We start from the raw sequence: 18,765 nt of genomic DNA on the forward strand, positions 1-18,765 counted from the left end.
CACACATGCATATATATACAGCACATACATACAACACAAACATAAGACACATCTACAACATGTATATGAACATACATAACACACATGCACAGCACACATGCAAGCAACACATACATACACATGCACACAGTGTCTCCAGAGTTCTTTTGCCGTGTGCTAAACCATATCAAAACTTAGTATAATAAAACATCAATCATTTATTGTTTTCTCCAATTCTGAAGGTCAGGAATTTAGGCAAGATTTAACTAGTTGGGTTTCCTGACCACACACTCCTATCTAGGGTCCTAAATCGCATGTATGTATCTGATGTTTTGTCTTCCCCAGGCCTCCCCATGACTCTCTTGGGCTTTCTTATGTCACTGAGTTGCCCAGTCTACCCAGGCCTCTTACAGCCCATCTGGTCTAAAGAGAAGAGATAGGACTAGACCTGTAGCTCAGTGGTGGAGCATTTGCTAGCGTGCAAGAGGCCGTGAGTCCTATTCCCAGCACCACAGAAGAAAAAAAGGAAGGAAGGAAAGGTGGAAAGGAAGGAGGGAGGGAGGGAGGGAGGGAGGAAGGGAGAGAAAGCAGGGAGGGAAGGAAGCAGAAACAACTGGTTCTCTGATATTCCACATGAATTCTATCAAATTTCTGGGACTAAACCAAGTAAGAGCTCAGCAGTCATCAAGGGTAAGGGGACTAGATTCTGTTCCTTAATTTAATCCCAGAAGTGAATCCATGTCCAAGGAGACAAAGCGTTGTTGGAGGGTGACTTTGGACACCCACTAACTCGAAAAGCAGTGAGTGCTATGGAAAGAGACAGGCACCCCCAGAGTCGGGATGTTTCCAACAGACCTCACAGGCTGCCAGTGTGTCTGTAATTGGGTTTGATTTGCATATTGGTGATTAAAGTGTTCAAAAGGCTGTTTCTCTCCTCTAGAAAACCCCCCCTCTCAATGACCATGCAAAGGCAGGGGAAGCCCTGAGCTGTCTGCTCTCAGCCAAAGCACGAGGGGAGGGAGCCTGGTTAGAGGAGGGGTGACTTTGAAATCTGGATGGGAACAGTGCAGACCTGGGAGCATATTCACTTTTGGGGTACACCAACTCTCTTTGTTCTTTTAAAGATTTTTCGGCTGGCACTGGGGCCCAAACCCAGGACCTCAAGCATGTTGGGCCAAGTCTCTGCCGCTAAGATGCACTGCAGCCCAATTTGACTCCTTCTGCACCAGGTTCTAAGGATGCATCCCGTTTGCCACCGTCATCCCATTCCTCATCGATGTGAATGTTTCAAACAGTTCTAACTCCCTTCCAAAGTGGACTTCAACTCTCGGAAACACAAGAGTGTAGGCAGACAACACAGATGTCTCTGAACTGGATAGCTGAATGGTATCTATTTACTGATCCAGATAATCCACACTGACGGGCATTTGAGGGGCGCTGACTAGCAGACAAAGTAGATATCAAGTGTGTGATCAAGACAAGGTCAGGCCATACCTTGTCCTCCAGGCTTCCCCTCAGAGTGCAAGAGAATGTCGAGGGTGTGACAGCAGAAGGAATCTCCTCATAGCTGTTTTCTGGCTTCCTCAGAGACTGAGGGCCTTTTGTGGCTTGTTGGAAGCCACATCCAGGTGTCCCCATTGGCAACAGCCATGACACCCCAGTAGACAGAAAAGAACCTGAGCAGCCAGCCTATGACCTGTGTTCTCTCTCCAGCTTCGCCCTTGCTGTTGAGAGTGCTGGATTCTTAATGGCCCCTGGTGCAGATGACTGCATGCCCTGAGGTCTGCAGGACCCTGGGTCTGTAGGATCTCCAGCTGATCAGATGCGCAGAAGTGGAGCTTGCTTCCGGCATCTTCCCTGGATCATCTCCCCTGGAGCCTCCTGGATCACTGGTGACATTTCAAAAGGAGCAAAAGGAATATGTCACCAATCCCCTGCCACACACTCAGGAACACTAAGACAGGAAACAAGGGGAGGCAAACTTGACCAGTGACTTGATGCTTGCCCTTTTGAGACAGGGTTTCGCTGTGTAGTTTTGGTACCTATCCTGGATCTGTAGCCCAGGCTGACCTCGAACTCACAGAGATCCACCTGCCTCTGCCTCCCGAGTGCTGGGATTAAAGTCATGTGCCACCACCGCCAGGCTAGTTCTGTGTTTCTAATTTGTATTTTTACAGACAGTGTCAGGAGGGAGGTCAAAGGGATTCAGGACCCAGGGGTCCTGGGCTACTGGTCCGTGTCTGTGGCTACTTCCTTGCCTCACCAACAGTAGCCCAATACTAACCAACAGGGTCCCTTTGGGGTTCCTGTTAAAATGCACTCCTGTTAGACGATCCTTTTGTTTCACTCCTCCTACCATAAAGCATTGGACAGAGTACCATTGATGATGAGCCCCGCAACCCCCGAAAAAAGTTCCTAACGAAGGTTCTGGAAGAAGCTTCAAAATCCTCAGAGATATTTATTCAACGGAACTCCCAAATCCCTGGAAAAGTGGCAAACACAAGCCAATTCCGGGTCCCGAGCAAAGGCAGACAGAGTGGAATCCCTTGGAAGGAACCAGACTGCCAGAAGGGGAGAGAAAGCCAGACAAAGAAAGACATCAAGAGAGAGAGCTGCTCAGACCCCAGAGACTTGAAAGACAGGCCTCTCCCTCCTTGGAGGCCCGAGCCACTGCTGGGAGGTCAAGGGCAAAGGAGGCGGGTGAATAGGGTCGATGGCCCCTGCTTCCCCTGAGAAAGCTCCCAAGATGCGGTGGGATGGGGACGACAAGGGGGCTGAGCTGTGGGGGAGCCTCTGAGGGCTGCGGCATTGAAGCTGTCTCCAAGGCCTGCTGGGGCGGGGACAGGCATCCCTGATGTGGTCTCCGCAGCAGGGCTTTGGCAGCCTGGCCTCACAGCAGCCTGGGCCCCACCCCAGCCATGTAGCCCTGCTCCGATTTTCACACCATGTCTAATCCAATCACCGGCAGATTGCGAAGTCCCTGCCTACCTCCCAGATCGAGAATTCTTGGCCAGCTCCAGCACTAGGCTCCTTCCCAGCCCAGCCCAGCCGGCTACCCTCCTGGCCATCCCTATAAGCCACTCTGAGGCTCAACCCCCCACCCCCACCTCCCCTTCTGGGTCCACCGAGTTAATCCTGTTTGCCTGGCCTGTCAATTTAAACAGTTTTAAATATGCCTCAGCAGGTCTGGGTGGCAGAACCCTGATGCTCCAAAACAGAGGGCTTGCATCAAAGGAGGCTGGCGTAACAGGGGCTGGACTACAAGAGTGTCATTTAAAAGCAAACTGTTGTTGGGGGGGGGGGCAACCCAAACGGATCGCGCAGATGTGAAGCTAACACAGCCTTGCCCGGCAAAATGAAGTTCCCCGAATTAAGTTCAAAGAGAGCTCCGCACTAGAGGCTGCGGGTGCAGAGGGTGGGGCCGCCACCGGGAGTATATGGAGGGCTGCTCCACAGGATGGAAGTCTGACTGACCCATCCATCTGGACCAACACCCCCTCCGCCCTCAGTCTACAGCATTGGATGGCTGTCTGAGATAATTCAGTGGCTGAGCCCGGGAGAGGGCTCTGGGAAATGAGGACTAATCCAGATACCTTGACAACCAGTCCAACTCCAGGCCGAGGTGCCTCCTGCCCAGAGCTTTTAGTAAGGAATGAAGGATGTTATCCCTGTGCTCTCCCAATTTTAATATATAAATGAATCCCTCTGTGATCTGGTTTTTTAGGAAAGACAGAATCTGAGCTTGAACTTATAGTGAATTGCCATGGGGCTTGAGAGTCTTCACTGTGAGCTCCCAGGTGATGCTGATGCCTCTGGTTCATGGACCACACTCCCTGCACTTTGAGCTCCCAGGTGATGCTGATGCCTCTGGTCCATGGACCACACTTTATGCACTCTGAGTTCCCAGGTGATGCTGACATCTGTGGTCCATGGACCACACTTTAAGCAGCAAAGGTTTTAAACAAGCCAGGGCATTCAGCTTTGGCCTCGGTTGTCATTCAGTTTCCAAACCCCTCTGAACTTCCAGTTCATTGTCTTTCGAGCCCCTTTCCCCACACAGATCAAGACGAGAAAAACTAGTCTCACACTAAAGCAAACGGCTTCTAGACCTCATCTCTTCCAGGCATCTCCCCTTCTTTTTCATGACTGTGGAGCTGTTATTCACTGGAACAATGAGTGAGCAGGGGCTGCTTCCGGGGAGGGTGGAGAGCCAAGGGTCTCTCTGGAGGAGTACAGGAAGACGTGGCTGAAAGCAGGAGGATGGATGAAATGACCCTTCAGGGAACAGTCCCAACTCTAGATTCTGTTATCCTAGGTCATGTAAGCCTTGGCTTTGATAAGCGAATGGCCTGTCCTCCCTCTGTCTGGACAGGGAGTGACCCAGGCTGTAGGCTAGGAAGTAGTATCTTCAGAGGGCTTTGGTCACAAACAGAGCAGTGGGCCTTGGGAAGTACGGGACAGAAAGGCTATTTGCACAGGGTGTCTAGGGTTTGTTTTGACTTCTAGCAAGAGGGGCCGTCCCCTGTCCTCAGACTGCTAGAAAACAGACTTCTAACCACAGAGGCATTTCGCTTGCCCTTCAGTACACCCAGCTGTTGAGATCTGTCCACAATTCCACTCAGTCATTCACATCATCCCCACAAGGGACAAGGCCAGGGCCAGGCCAATCCGACTGGGAAGTCTCTGTGCTTGGAATCCTTGCTAGAAAAGTGAAAGGCAGCATTTGAACATGAGCAGCAAGGGCCACTAAGTACAACACGCGATGCTGGGGAGATGCAACCCAGTTTCTAGGAAGGGCCAGGCCACAGGGCTCCAGGAACACAGGAAAACGAGCGTCGGAAGGGCAGTGTGTGGGGGTGACCCTAACCACAGCCTGGCTAAGGCAGTGTGGCTCTGCAGCAGCTGAGGGGGTGTGGACCGCTCTAGGAGAAGAAGCTCTAAGAGGCAGGAGGTTGGTGGGAATGCACCTTTAACAAAGGAGTCCAAACCAAAACCAAGCCAAAGAGGAAACAGATGAGAAGCACAGACGCAGCATGCGCTGAGAGCATTACCTGGGGTTTTACCTCAGCCACCCCCTGTCCTCCCTCCCGCAAGGGTGTGAGCTTGAAGGTGACTCTGGCTTTCTGAGTCCTGTCTCTGAGGTGCTTCACCCTGAGTCCTGGGTGGGTCATCCAAGAGAAGTGAGACTGTCTGTCCCGAGGCCAGCTGAGTGCTCGATTCCCCCACTCTCTCCTCTCTTCCCAAACAGCCACCATTTGTCAATTAGGTTTCAGTTAATAATGAAGCCCAAAGTTGTGCTCTTTGCCCTGGCAAAGCTCTTGTGTGAAAGGAAAAAGTAACTGCCCTAAAAAATCTTTGAAAGTTAACGTCCCTCAGTACTCGTGTAAAAAACCAGAGTGTGGGGGCATGCGCCTGTACTTCCAGGATTGGGAGTTAGAGACAGGATCCAGAGGGCTGGCTGGCTAACTATTCTAGTCCGTCAGTGAACTCCAGGGTTAGTGAGCCACCCTGTCTAAAAACACAGGGTAGAGAGCAACTGAGGACGGTATCAATTACAACTTCTAGCTTCAGCTGGCATGCACATGCGTGTGACACACACACACACACACACACACACACACACACACACACACTCCAGCATATATCCTTACACAGATGCATATACACATATACCATACACATATACAAAAGATTTTTTTTTTTTGAGACAGGGTCGCTCTATGTAGCTCTGGCTGGTCTGGAACTTGCTGTATAGACCAGGCTAGCCAGCAAATCGGAGATCCACCTGCCCCTGTCAGATATTCATGGCCAGATAGTCATACGCCATCATGCCTAACTAGATAAAGATTTTTAGTAAAATGTTAAGCCAGATGATGCTTTTACGGGTATTCTATATTTTTTTTTTGTTTATTTCTAGTCTTGAAGATTTGCTTATCTGTATTTATGTATATGTTTGTGTGCTTGTATGAGTTTATGTGTACTGTGTACCCAAAGAGGACAGAGGGCATTTGATTCTCCAGAGCTAGAGTTACAGACAATTGCCAGCTGCCATTCAGTGCTAGGAACTGAATTCAGATCCTCTGCAAACATTCCTAACCCTTGAGCCATCTCTTCAGCCCTCTATAAACTGTATCTCATTTGATAACAAACAAATACAATGATGTTATTCACAGAGCAGTGAGGAAAAAGCAAGGAGGACTTTCCATAGACCCCAAGGAAAGCACGAGTGGCGTCGGAAACCATTGGCATCACTGAACGCTGGCTCCATGACTGCAAGAGCAATGTCCTACCATAAGGAGACCAATGGATGACAATCCTTGCTTTGTCGTATTTATGATTAAAGCTCATGTTTTGAGTGTGTGTCAGATTTAGGGAATCTCCTAAACACAAAATGGCTGCTATTTCTGTCTGTGTTTTCCACTTTTGGGCTTTTTCGTTTCAAGTTAATTTTCATAAATGTTATGAGGTAAGGGTTGGGGTTCTTTTAAACATATATCTAACCAAGTTTCCAGCACCATATTGAAAACTTGCCTTTTCTATTAAATTGTCTTGAAATGTTTGTTAATAACCAATGGACTGTCCATGACTGTTTTTATCCCCGAATTTCTAATTTAATTCCAATAAAGTCAAAGAACACAGTTGGTATAATTTGAATTTTTTACATTTGTTATGACTTATTTTAGGTACTGGGGTATTCTAAACACTCGGTGGTAGATCACTTGCCTAGGAGGCCTTTAATTCAATCCACACCACCACCAGGAAAAGAAAGGAAGGAAGGAAGGAAGGAAGGAAGGAAGGAAGGAAGGAAGGAAGGAAGGAAGGAAGAGACTTTTGCATGGCACAAAAATATAGTCTATCTTCTGAGAGTACTTGAAAGGAATACTCACTCTGCTGTTAAAGGGTGGGGCATTCTATACATCACAAGGATGTCAAGTTGGTCAAATCGTCTTGTTAATTGTTTCTTTGTTGTAACACTTATTGTGAGAAGAGAAATGAAACTGAAGACTGCACCTGGGATAGCCTTTTTTTAATTTTTATTTTTGTCTTCATCTATTTAATACCATTTTGAGGACCAATAAGTCCTGTTTTCCTGTCTGTGCATCATTGGTCCTTCTTCCTTCCTTCTCTCCCTCCCTTCCTCCCTCCCTCCCTCCCTTCATTTCTTTTTTATAGGGTACAATGATTTTTTATTTGCTGATAAAGTCCAGTTTTAGGTTTCTTTCTTTAGCATACTTCCATTTTATTAAAAGCAAAGGCCAACTAGTTCTCAGACTCTGATCCAACTTCATCTTGACTAACCTGGAAATAAAGAAGTTTGTAGGTCTCCTTGTCAAATGTGGCCAGATGAAGCTGGCCATGGGGATTATTCCTCTTATGGTATTTCTTAGTAAGCTATTTCAAAAACCTTTCAGAAAATAGTCTCTCAGAAACAACTGTGATTTTATTCTTCAAGCACTCAATGTGAACAACATCCCCAAGATTTCTAGTTTTTCCATTGCCTTTAACCTTCTCCCATAGAAACTGATCAAAACTTCCAGAATCAAAAATTCCATCTTTTACTGATGAGTAAGATCCAAGTGGACTTCTTCGGCTTCTTGTCTTTCTGTGGCACCACCTTGAGTAGTGGCCATGGAAAAGACCTTTTTTTTTCTTAAATATGTTTAAAACTGAAATCGAACTGCATCACCTCCCCACTTCCTTTCCCCCCACCAGCCCATCCTATGTACCCTCCCTTTAACACTTCCCATGTCCCCTGACTGTCAGATTGATAGATTTTTTTCTTTGATTATTATTACTACATATATTTAGTATATATACACACACACACACACAATCCACTGAGTCAATTTTTGTTGTTTGTGTGTATATGGTTTCAGGGATGGCTGTTCTGCATCAAATACCAGTAAGGGGGTTCATCCCTGGCAGAAACTAATTTTCCTTTTCTCAGCAACCATTGGTTACCTATATTCTTTGTCTAGGGGTGGGATCATGAGGAAAATTTCCCCTCCCACATTAACATGTCCAGTGATATTGCTACGGTTCTGGTCTTGTTTATGCAGCCATTTCTAGGAGAGACGGTTTCACAGCAGACTTCCTGGTGTTCTGACTCTTACAATCTTTCTGTCCCCTCTTTCTTGATGCTCCCTCTAAGCCATCGATTCAAGAGCTGTGATGTAGATGTAGCTATTGTGGCTGGGCTCCAGATTATCCACTGATGTCTGCCTTGTGTCCAGTTGTGGTTTTCTGTGATGGTTTCCATTTGCTATAAAGAGAAGCTTCTTTGGTGAGGGCTGGTAGCTACACGTATTGGTGGGTATAAGGACAACACTTAGAACGTAGTAAGAATTATGCTTGTCCAGCAAGGCGTTAGAAGATACTTGGAATAAACCTAACCAAACCTACAAGACTTCTACAATGCAAACTCCCAATGTCTGAGAAAGAGACTGAGAAAGACACTAGAGAGCGAAAGAGTTTGTGCATCAGTAGAATTAATATTGTGGAGATGACCACCCTACCAAAGATAATTCACAGATTCGGTACAATCCCAATCAAAATCCCCACAACATTTGTCACCAAGATAGGAAAGAATAATGCTAAAATCCGTGTGAAACCAGAAAAGACTCCAGATAGCCAAAGCTAGAGCAAGGAGAAGAATACTAGAGGGATTGCTCTTTCAAACTTCAAGATGTATTATAGAGCACTAGCAATAAAAGAAATATGGCACTAACATGAAAACAGACCTGTAGACCAATGGAATAAAACAGAAGACCCAAACATGAGCACATGTAACTACAGCCCTCTGATATTGACAAAGAGGCCAAAATATAAACTGGAGAAAAGACAGCATCTTCAACAAACAGTGCTGGGAAAAATAGATGTTTACATGGAGAATGAAATTAGACCTGTATCTGTCACCCAGCACAAAAACTAGATCTAATTTGATCAAAGGTTTTAATTTGAAAACTATGTGGTAGTTTTAATGTATTTGGCCCCCATAAGCTCATAGGGAGTGGCACTATTTAGGAGGTGTGGCCTTGTTGGAGAAAGTGTGGTCTTGTTGGAGGAGGCTGGATGGCACACGCCTTTAATCCAGACCTGGAGGCTGGAGGGCACAACTTTAATCTGATCCACACCTTCTGGAGGAAGTGTGTTACTCTGTGTGTGTGTGTGTGTGTGTGTGTGTGTGTGTGTGTGTGTGTGTGTGTGTGTGTGGCAGGCTCTGGGGTTTCTTTTTCTCAAGCTTTTCTTGGTGAGATCGTCAGTCGACTTCACATCACCTGCAGGATGTAGGACACTCGGCTGTTCCTCCAGCACCGTGCCTGCCTGCATGCCGCCATGCTCCCCGCCATGATGAACTGAACCTCTGAACTGTAAGCAAGCCCCCTCAATTAAATGTTTTCTTTATAAGAGTTGCCGTGGTCACGGTGTCTCCTCACAGCAATGGTAAACCTACCTATGACAACTAGAAACACTGAAACTGTTAGAAAAAACAAAAAAACAAAAAAACAAAAAAAAAACAAACTGTAGACAATCCCTAGAAGATATAAATGTAGGAGAGGACTTTCTGAGTGGGACTCCAATCTTCTGCAAAACATAGAAACAGTCAACTGAGTGAAGAAAACGCAGAGTGGGAGAGAGTTTTTTTTACCAGCTGTACCTCTGATTATTACCCAGAACAAAAGTCAAGGAAATAAATGATCCAATTTTAAAAATGGACTAGAGATCTAAATATAGTTCTCAAAAAGTGTTTATCATCCTTAGCAATCAGGAAAATGCAAATTAAAACAACTTTGAGATTTCATCTCACACCAGAAAGAATGGCTAAGATCAACAAAGTAGCTGACCACAAATGTTGGAGATGAGGAGAAAGAGGAACCTTCATTCACTGTTGATGTGAATATTAACTGGTGCAGCCACTCTGGAAATCAGTATGGAGAATCCTCAAAGCACTAAAAATAAATTCACTATATGACTCCTGGGCATATTCCCAAGGACTTGACATTCTACTCCACAGACTCTTGTTCAGCAACGTTCAATGCCACCACAGTCACAGCAGCCAGGAAGTGAAATCAACCTAAAAACCCTTCAACAACAAATGAATAACAAAACTGTGGTACATATACAAAATGGAATACAATTCAGATCTACATAAGAATAAAATCATGACCTTTGCAGGTGGTCTGGCAGCTTAAGATTATCTTCCTAAAAATTGTCAGTGTTCCCCTCCTTTGTATTTCAAAATAGGGATGCTATAAGTTTCCCAAGTGTGACAGGTGCATCTCCAACAGGGTTACAGGGTGCACCCCAGGCTTAGGCATAATAACCTTGCGCTGGGCGGTGGTGGCGCACGCCTTTAATCCCAGCACTCGGGAGGCAGAGGCAGGCGGATCTCTGTGAGTTCGAGGCCAGCCTGGGCTACCAAGTGAGTTCCAGGAAAAGGCACAAAGCTACACAGAGAAACCCTGTCTCGAAAAACCAAAAAAAAAAAAAAAAAAGAAAGAAATATCCTTGCAACCAGCAGATACAGCCATCCACCCTCCCCTGCACGGCCAAGCATCACATCTTGATGAAACAGATCGCCTTGGCTGAAGCTACAATGATGGATGGACATGTAGGAAAGGGTGGGAAAAGAGGCATGCTGGACCACAGTCAAAACCAAAACCAAAACCAAAATTACTTTCTCGGTGCTTGGTGGTGCATGATGTCTGCAGTTCCATTACCTGGGAGGCTGAAACAGGAAGATCAGGAGTTCCAAGTCATTCACAGCTATTTAGTGAGTTCAAGGAAAGTTTGGACTGAATGAGACCATGTCACAAAAAACTAATCTGATGGTGATGATGACCTAGTCAAGTGTAACTCAGTGGCATGGCATTTGTTAGCATGCCCAAAGCTCTGGCTTCCATCCCCAACACAAAACAAACAAACAAACAATAAAAATAAACGCCCAAGGTTGTACAACTAAAAAAAAAAAAAATGCTTCGGGGATTTCCCAGGTTCTCCTGGGCTCTTACCTGGCCACTCCCCCATAAATGCAGAAAGCTGCTGTGGAAGTGACGATTTTCTGTTGCATCAGGAACTCCCTGAAGGCAGGGCCACTGTATGACACATTCCACTCGACTGTGACAGACGTTAAAAAAAGGTTAAAAGGTGAGACTGAGTCCAACTCCTCATTTCTTTTGAGTTTCTTTCATGGGAAAGAAACAAACCCACCAAACACGGTTTCAGAAAACTGGTGAATTGCCCTAGTCTTTTGACTGGTGCTGTCCTCCGCTCCCACCCCTCCACCCCGCCCCACGTGCGTTTGGTAACAGACCCACAAGTTTAGCATGTTTAGCAGCAGGGATGACAAGGTCATGCTGCTCCCTTGCACCTTAAAGGTCACAGCACCAGACCAGTTAGGGGAAGCCTGAAGTTCACCCTGTCTGCTTCTGCTCCTTTCCTGATGAGAAAATGAGGCCAGAGGGTAAACGGTTCGTTGAAGGTCACACCATGGACAGCAAAGAGCCCGACTCCCACGACTCTTTAGCCAAGACTCTGCACTCCTCACCGTCCCATGATGCCGATTGTTGCTCAGAGGGTTGTGGGTCCCTGGGTATGTCTTGTAGAAGAGGATGAATTCTTCCTGGTGGCTTTTGTGTGTTTAGAGTTGTCAATGTCAGCGACACTGATGCCTACCTATTGGGTCTAGAGACTCAAGTGTGTCGTCATACAGCTGAGGAAAACTTTAAAAAAAAAAAATGGCCACACTGGTTGAGAAGTCTTCTCTCCGGTGTGTTTTCTTTAGAGATGTAATTCTTTACTAGTTTCGCAACATCCACCAGAATTGCTCTCTGGTTTCTACTTGTGCAAAATTAGATCAAAGCTCAAAGTAACATGCATGGGAAAACATTATCTTGGTACGAAACTTCAAAGTTATCAGATAGCACTGAGTAAGGTCTTTATCTCTGAGATGTGTGTGCATGTGTGTGTGCGTGTGCGTGCGTGTGCATTCATTTGTAAACAGCCTCTGGAGCTTTCCTCTCTGGCTCAGTTGCTTGTCAGTTGTAATGTGTAGTTGTTTTTCACTTGTCCCTTGGACTCTTTGAAACCTCTGTGCTGAACCTGTTATCATGAAGAGACTTGTTTGTGAACGTGCCGATACCCCCTCCCCCCAGACAGAGTTACTCTGTGTAGCTCTGGCTGTCCTGAAGTTCTCTCTGTAGACCAGACTGGCCTCCAGCTCTCAGAGATCCACCTGCTTCTGCTCCCGAGTGCTGGGATTAAAGGCGCGCGCCACATGCCCGGCTCCACAGAGACTTCTTTTTAAGAGTAGATGGTACCTACTTGTCTTCCTGGATGCGCTCTTGGCTAACCCCTGTATGGTACAGAAAATGAACTTACTTTGTGTTTTTGTGATGGGTTTCCCTTGGAGAATCTTTTCTTCATGTTACTGTTCCCTTTAACACATTCCTTAAAACAAACAAGTTAGCCATTGTCTTAGTCAAGGCTTTATTGCTGTGAAGAGACACCACGACCAAGGCAACTCTTATGAGGAAAACGTTTAATTGAGAGGGCTCACCTACAGTTTCAGAAGTTCAGTCCGTTATCATCATGGCTGGGAACATGGCGTCCTGCAGACAGACATGGTGCTGGTAGCTGAGAGTCCCACATGTCGCAGGCAACAGGAAGAAGACTAACACACTGGGCGGTATTCTAAGCATAGCAGACCTGAAAGCCACCCCCCCACACCCCAGAGTGACGCAATTCCTCCAACAAGGCCACGCCCACTCCCACAAGGCCACACCTCCTAACAGCGCCACTCCTTACGAGGTTATGGGGGCCAATTACATGCAAACTGCCATGGTTGTCTTCGTTAGGAGACCACCATGCCAGCCAGCGTGGCCACCCACACAACGACGGTGTGTGAATGTGATGAGCTTTAAAGAGAGCGAGACATTGTGACATTTCTAAGTGTGGCTAGGGAGGGAGGTGTGGCTCAAGGGTGGATACCTGCCTAGCTAGCATCTTCAAAGCTCTGGTTCAATCCTCAGCACAGGAGAAAAAAAAAAAAAAAAAAGACAAACTAATGGCTAGCTCTTCCCGTGTGGCCAGCACTATCCGAGATGCTGTATATCTTTTTTATTACTCAAATTTATAATTCACTCAAATTACAGATCACTAAACTGAGGAAGATTGAAATTTAAAAACCTGTTCAGAGTCAGAATTTTTTTAGTGGTGAGGCTCAGATTTGAAACCAGAGTAATACCCATGATAGACATCTCTATCCACAGCCATAATCTGATCTCACATTCCTGGTGGGGACAAGATGAAAAATTTTTTTTTCTCTAGAAATATTAAAAACACCACATAACCATGATATGGTAGTTAAGCCAGGTAATTAAATGATTTGTTACAAATAATAGTATACACTTTGTTTTCTGTTACTATTCCAGAGTACTTGAGACTGTAGAGTCTATAAAGAAAAGCATTGATTTCGGCTCACATCTCTGGAGCTCTAAGAGTACGTCTTTTGGCTTCTGGTGAAAGCCTCATGGCAGAAGGAAGACAGAGCAGACAAGGGGGAGGCATTATAGCCCCCCTCCCCACAGCTGTAAGAGCTAATCTAGTCTCCTGAGAATGACATTAATCCCTCTTAATTAAACTCCATCCATTGGCAACCAAATCCAGTGTGTCTGTTGATGGAGACAAACCACATTCAAGCCATAACCCTTGAACAGCACAGAGAACTTGAACGTTACCTTTTATTCTGACCTTTTGTGCAAAGGCTGTTGGAGACATCGTTTGAGCCCAGAAGTTAACAAATGTTTTCTGACTGTGGCCAGAAAGCAAAGTTTTCTAGGTGTTTCGAGGAACACGATCTTAGTTGCAACTATTTAGTTTATCCACTGTAGGGCAGAAGCAGCCGTTGATGATAGGTGAACACTTGGGCATGGTTGCCTTTCACTCAAACTTCACTTATGGACACTCAAATTAGAATTTCATGATTATCAATGCTACAACACGGAGGTCCTGATCTGCTTTTACAAAAAAATAAGGAAAAAGGTAAGATTTCTTCTTAGCTTGCGAGGCATACAAAAATAATGGGCTTCATTTGGTCAGTGGCCCCAGAGTTTGCCAGCCCGGCTCTGGCTAATGATTTCCCATCTCCTTGGGAGCTCCCTGAGAGCTGGACCACATCAGAGGCAGCTTGGCACGTGACAGACATTTAGTAGGATTTTGTTGGTGGAAAGAAATCAAATTCCTTTAACTGGGGAGGGGTAAGGGGCATTTTTATAAGCCTCATCCTGTTTCATGCTCAGACAGGAATCAAACTCGAACCCTTGGCCATTCTTTCTGTCCTGCATAACACTCGCATATTTTGTAATAGCTGTTCCCGGTGGAGTACATGGGCACCTTGGCTTGTCCAAGCCTCCCGGTGAGTTCAGCGGCTCTCGCTCTTTGCAGGGCAGGTTTCAGATGGCAATTTGGAGATAGATATCTCAAAGGACAGAGGAGGCCAACAGCCTCCCCTGCTAGGCTCCCTGCCAAGCTGCCCCCTGGCACTGTAAGTGAGGGGATCTTCCAGGGGATTTAGTGGTTCTCCATTTGGCTGTACAGCAAAGCACAGTACTGCTCTCTGATTCCTGCTGCTGATAGTGTGGCAAACAGATCAAAGGAAATGCTCCAACTAACACTGAAGGCTTCTTCCTCTCGTCGCAGCGGAGTGACTTGTGAAGTATGTGAGTCTAGAAAGTTTGCAGCTCAGAGTCGGGTCTATCACATCATCCTGGGGCTCTCAAAAGACTATGAGTTAGAGACCCCGCAGTACCTGGACCTTCAGGATCAGAATCCATTCCAATTGTCCTATGACCAACCTGGACCACAGAAGCTTTCTCCTAGCTTAAGTGTTGGCTACTAGAAACAAAACCCCAATTTCCCCCTCCACATCTCCAAGTGAGACACTAAAGGCCTCATAGGATCTCCGTCTGGGGAGTGGATTAGAGACCTCCTGTGGGGTACTTTTCCCTATGCAGCTGCCCTGATGGTACTGGTCACAGTTGATAAGCCTCCAGCCGGAGAGTCATTCTTGGTAGGACAGAGTAAGGAAAAAGAAGTTTTCCTTTGGATGGGGTGTTGCTCAGAAGAGCATGCTCACATTTTAAGCATTCCACTTAACCACCTGGTACGAGTCGGCAGCAAGAATGCTGCGCCGTCAGCTCTGTATGCCAGTTCTGATGATATGGGTTTCCCACCTGCTGCGTTCCTGAGAAGTTCATGAACAAATATACTCAGCTGGCTGCGAGTGGACTTTCCGTCATGACATCGCCCAGGTTTCTTTATGTCTTTGGTAAAGACATTTTTCGCTTCTTTGCTGAGATGATTGGCATTACTCTTTCCCTTCCTAGTCTACGCTGATTTAGTTCTTGTTGGGAGATCTGAGGGGTCCTGGAGACTTCTTCTCAGAACTGCCTGGTAGTCTTCTATTATTAGTGGACTACTCTCTGAGTTTAAGCATTGACCCTTCATTGTATTCCTATCTTAAAAAAACATTCATTTTATCTTAAGTGTGTTTGTGTGTGCCTGAGTGTATGTACACACGCATGCATGCGACACCACCAGAAGTCAGATGAGAGCATTGTTGCTCCTGGAACTGGAGCTACAGATGGTTATGAGCCATCAAGTGGGTGTTGGAAATCAAACCTGGGTCTTTTGCAAGAGCAGTAAGTGCTCTTAACCACTGAGCCATATCTCCAGCCCCCATTATATTCCTTAAAAATCAAAACAAAACATCAATAAACTTGGAAAAGCAGTGACTCGTTGTTAGGAAAGTAACAACAATGAGGAAGGCCCAGGGCTCTTCCTGACATGAGGAGGATTCGGAGCAGAGTCTGGGGTCAAGAATATCGTGGTTGAGTGGATGGTGGTGGTGCACATCTTTAATGCCAGCACTCAGGAGGCAGAGGCAGGTGTCTCTCTGAGTTGGAAGCTAGCCTGGTCTACAGAGTGAGTTCCAGGACAACCAGACTTACACAGAGAAACCCGGTCTCCAAAAACAAACCAAATAAACAAGAAATCATGGTTGCAGTAACTTGTAGTCAAGAAAGAAACCAGTAGGTTCCCTGTGCTCTCTGATCAAAACTCCAAAGTCCCCGCCCCGGCCACAAGACCGCCTGGGCCCGGAGCACACCTCCACCTCTCTCTCCAAACGATCGTGCTATATGTTCTCTTTCATTGTGCATCGGCTGTGACCTCTTCATTTCCAGTGTCTGAATTCACTACGCTCATTCCCATCCCTGTGGGGATTGCAAATGCTGCTTCCTCTGTCTAGGATGTTCTTTATCCAGATGTGTCCCTGGTGACTTGTCATTCAGGTTTCCATTTAAACACTCTTCCCTAACCACTCACATAGCATCTTATACTGTTCTCTGTATCTATTATTTGTTCTTAGGTGCTCCTGCCTTCCGGTTGACTCTCACAGGACTAGAAACCCCAGGCAAAAATGAGCATTCTCTGTCTCACTCATTAAATAAATGGATGAAAGAATAAGCATCAGATCATTTTACAAGGACCAAAAACAAAGGATGGGACTTTTAAGGGGAAGCAATGGTACCATAAACATGTGATCAAACCAATGCTGGGAGCCCCAGGGCTTGGAGGGAGAAGAGAGAGTCTTTGTGGAGGTGGCTGAGATGGCCTAGTAGAGGACATTCCTCTCTCCCACCCTGATTCTGATGCATCATAGGAATAAGGCAACCAAGGAAGACAGGAGCTAACCTCAGACTTTTCTTACTGACAAATTGGAAACTGTGGCTTACACCTATTGGCAAGAATGCCAACTGACAGGTAGCTCTCTGCCACCATCCGTTTGTAGTCTCAAAGGAAGGAACAGATGGACAGAGCAGCAGGGCCACCGAAGCACCCAGGAGCCTCAGAGGACACGGAACGCCTGGTTATGCTCCATGTGTCACCTTGGTTCTTCACCCTCCACGAGGTGAAGATTTGCTCCATAGATTCCCAACACTGTCAAAGTGAGACATGAGCAAGAGCGAGCCGCTGCCTTTGTTGGTCCCAGGGCAGTGGGAGGGACAATCCACACGGATACTGGCCCCTCACCCAGCACCCCCTCCTCCGGGGAGCTGTCTACTTGGCTCCTCTCAGCCCCAGTCACTGGGAGGCATGCCCCTTCCCCTGTGAGCTCTGTCCTTTCCTCCCTGTTTGGAAATCACTTCCTGTGTCCTCGGCTAGCTACTGATGGCTCATGCTTTTCACATTTGCTCATTCATTGTGACAGTCTTCCCTGCGCCGTAATGATCTGTTTTATGGGACTGCCTATCTACCCTTCAGAAAACTCAATAAAGTTCAAAACGATTTTTAAAACTATTATTATTATCATTCCATGCATGTGTGTATGGGTACCTGCTTATGCTAGGCTATGTGTGTGGAGGTCAGAGGACAGAGTTTGGAAGCTGGTTATCTTCTACCTTGTTGAGGCAGGGTCTTTCTTATTGTTTCTGCTGAGTGGCTATCCTAAGCTAGCTGGCCCATGACCTTCTGTGAGATTCTTTGTCCCTCCCTGTCCAATCACTGTAGGAGTGCTGGGATTCCAGATGTGCACTACCAAACCTGGAGATTTCTTTTTACACTTGGGTCCCAGGGGTCAGACTTAGGCTGTCAGGTGGTACTGTAAGTATGCTTACCAAAGGAGGCATCTTGTCAAAGTCCAGATCTCACCACCCCTGGATTTTTGTATTTCTTGTGCAATACTATTTACTAAAAATCAAACAAAAAAAAAACCCAAACCAAACAAAAACAACAACAATAAACTTATAGCTGGGCAGTGATGGCACATTCCTTCAATCCCAGCACTTGGGAGGCAGAGAGGCAGGTGGATCTCTGTGAGTTGGAGGGCAGCCTGGTCTACAGAGGGAGTTCCAGGACAGCCAGGGTTACACAGAGAAACCCTGTCTCAAAAAAACAAAAAAAAAAACAAAAACAAAAAAAAAAACCCAGCAACTAAACAAAAACAAGCAAACAAACCAAAACACTTAGAGGAAATTTCTAACTTTGAAAAAGTAGGGGGCATAATAAAAACTCAACTCCACGTACCATGTGTATATATTTGGCCACAGGGTCTCATGTAGGCTGGCTGAGGATGAGCTTTAACTTCTTGTCCTCCTACCTCTACTTCTGTGTTAGGATCTTTGGTGCATGCCACCAAGCCTTGTTTGTGCAGTGCTGAGAAGCAAATGCAGGGTTCTGTGCATGCGATGAGAATCACTCTATCCCCTGAGCTACACCTGCACCTCCAACTTTTAATAATTATCAACATCGTATTGATCCTCTTACTCTTTTGAATAGAACTTAGGCTCTGAGAGGGCAACAGAGTGTTGGTTTTTCTTAAAACCGTGCTTCCCTGGTGCATACCCCAATGCTTGACCCATTAGAGCACACACTTTTCCGGATGAGTAATGGAATGGATGGATTGAGTTGAATGACTAATAGGCTCTATATTATGTAAAAGGACAGCAGAAATTGACCTAAGTGTACAGATGATGTATTAGTCAACTCAAGTGACTATAGCAAAAGATTCACTCTGCTGTGTGTTACTGACATACCGAAATACCTGAGACAATCACACTGTAAAGAGAAAAACATTTGTTTTTGATGTTCCCACATTTCAAGGTTCTGGTCCTGACTGATTTGCCTCACTGTTGGTGCCTTTGGCAAGCACATCACAGCGGGGATCATGGTGTAGCAAAACCTGTTTACATTGTGAGCTGGGCAGGGGCAGGGAGAGGAGTGAGG

The 18,765-nt window shown here is 46.1% G+C and overlaps 1 long non-coding RNA gene and 1 pseudogene across 1 annotated transcript; both read right to left on the bottom strand.

The window, feature by feature from the left end:
- Nucleotides 1-531: 531 nt before the first annotated feature.
- On the bottom strand, nt 532-12,678 carry LOC143272531 (uncharacterized). Its single transcript, XR_013050175.1, has 3 exons — nt 12,145-12,678; nt 10,992-11,097; nt 532-1,868 (listed from the first exon to the last, which is right to left on the bottom strand). It is a non-coding gene; the product is annotated as an uncharacterized LOC143272531 (long non-coding RNA).
- LOC102908367 (ribosomal protein eL22-like 1 pseudogene) lies at nt 7,160-9,309 on the bottom strand (annotated as a pseudogene).
- Nucleotides 12,679-18,765: the final 6,087 nt, after the last annotated feature.

The sequence above is a fragment of the Peromyscus maniculatus genome, chromosome 3 (genome assembly GCF_049852395.1).
Source record: "Peromyscus maniculatus bairdii isolate BWxNUB_F1_BW_parent chromosome 3, HU_Pman_BW_mat_3.1, whole genome shotgun sequence".
Classification (NCBI taxonomy): domain Eukaryota; kingdom Metazoa; phylum Chordata; class Mammalia; order Rodentia; family Cricetidae; genus Peromyscus; species Peromyscus maniculatus.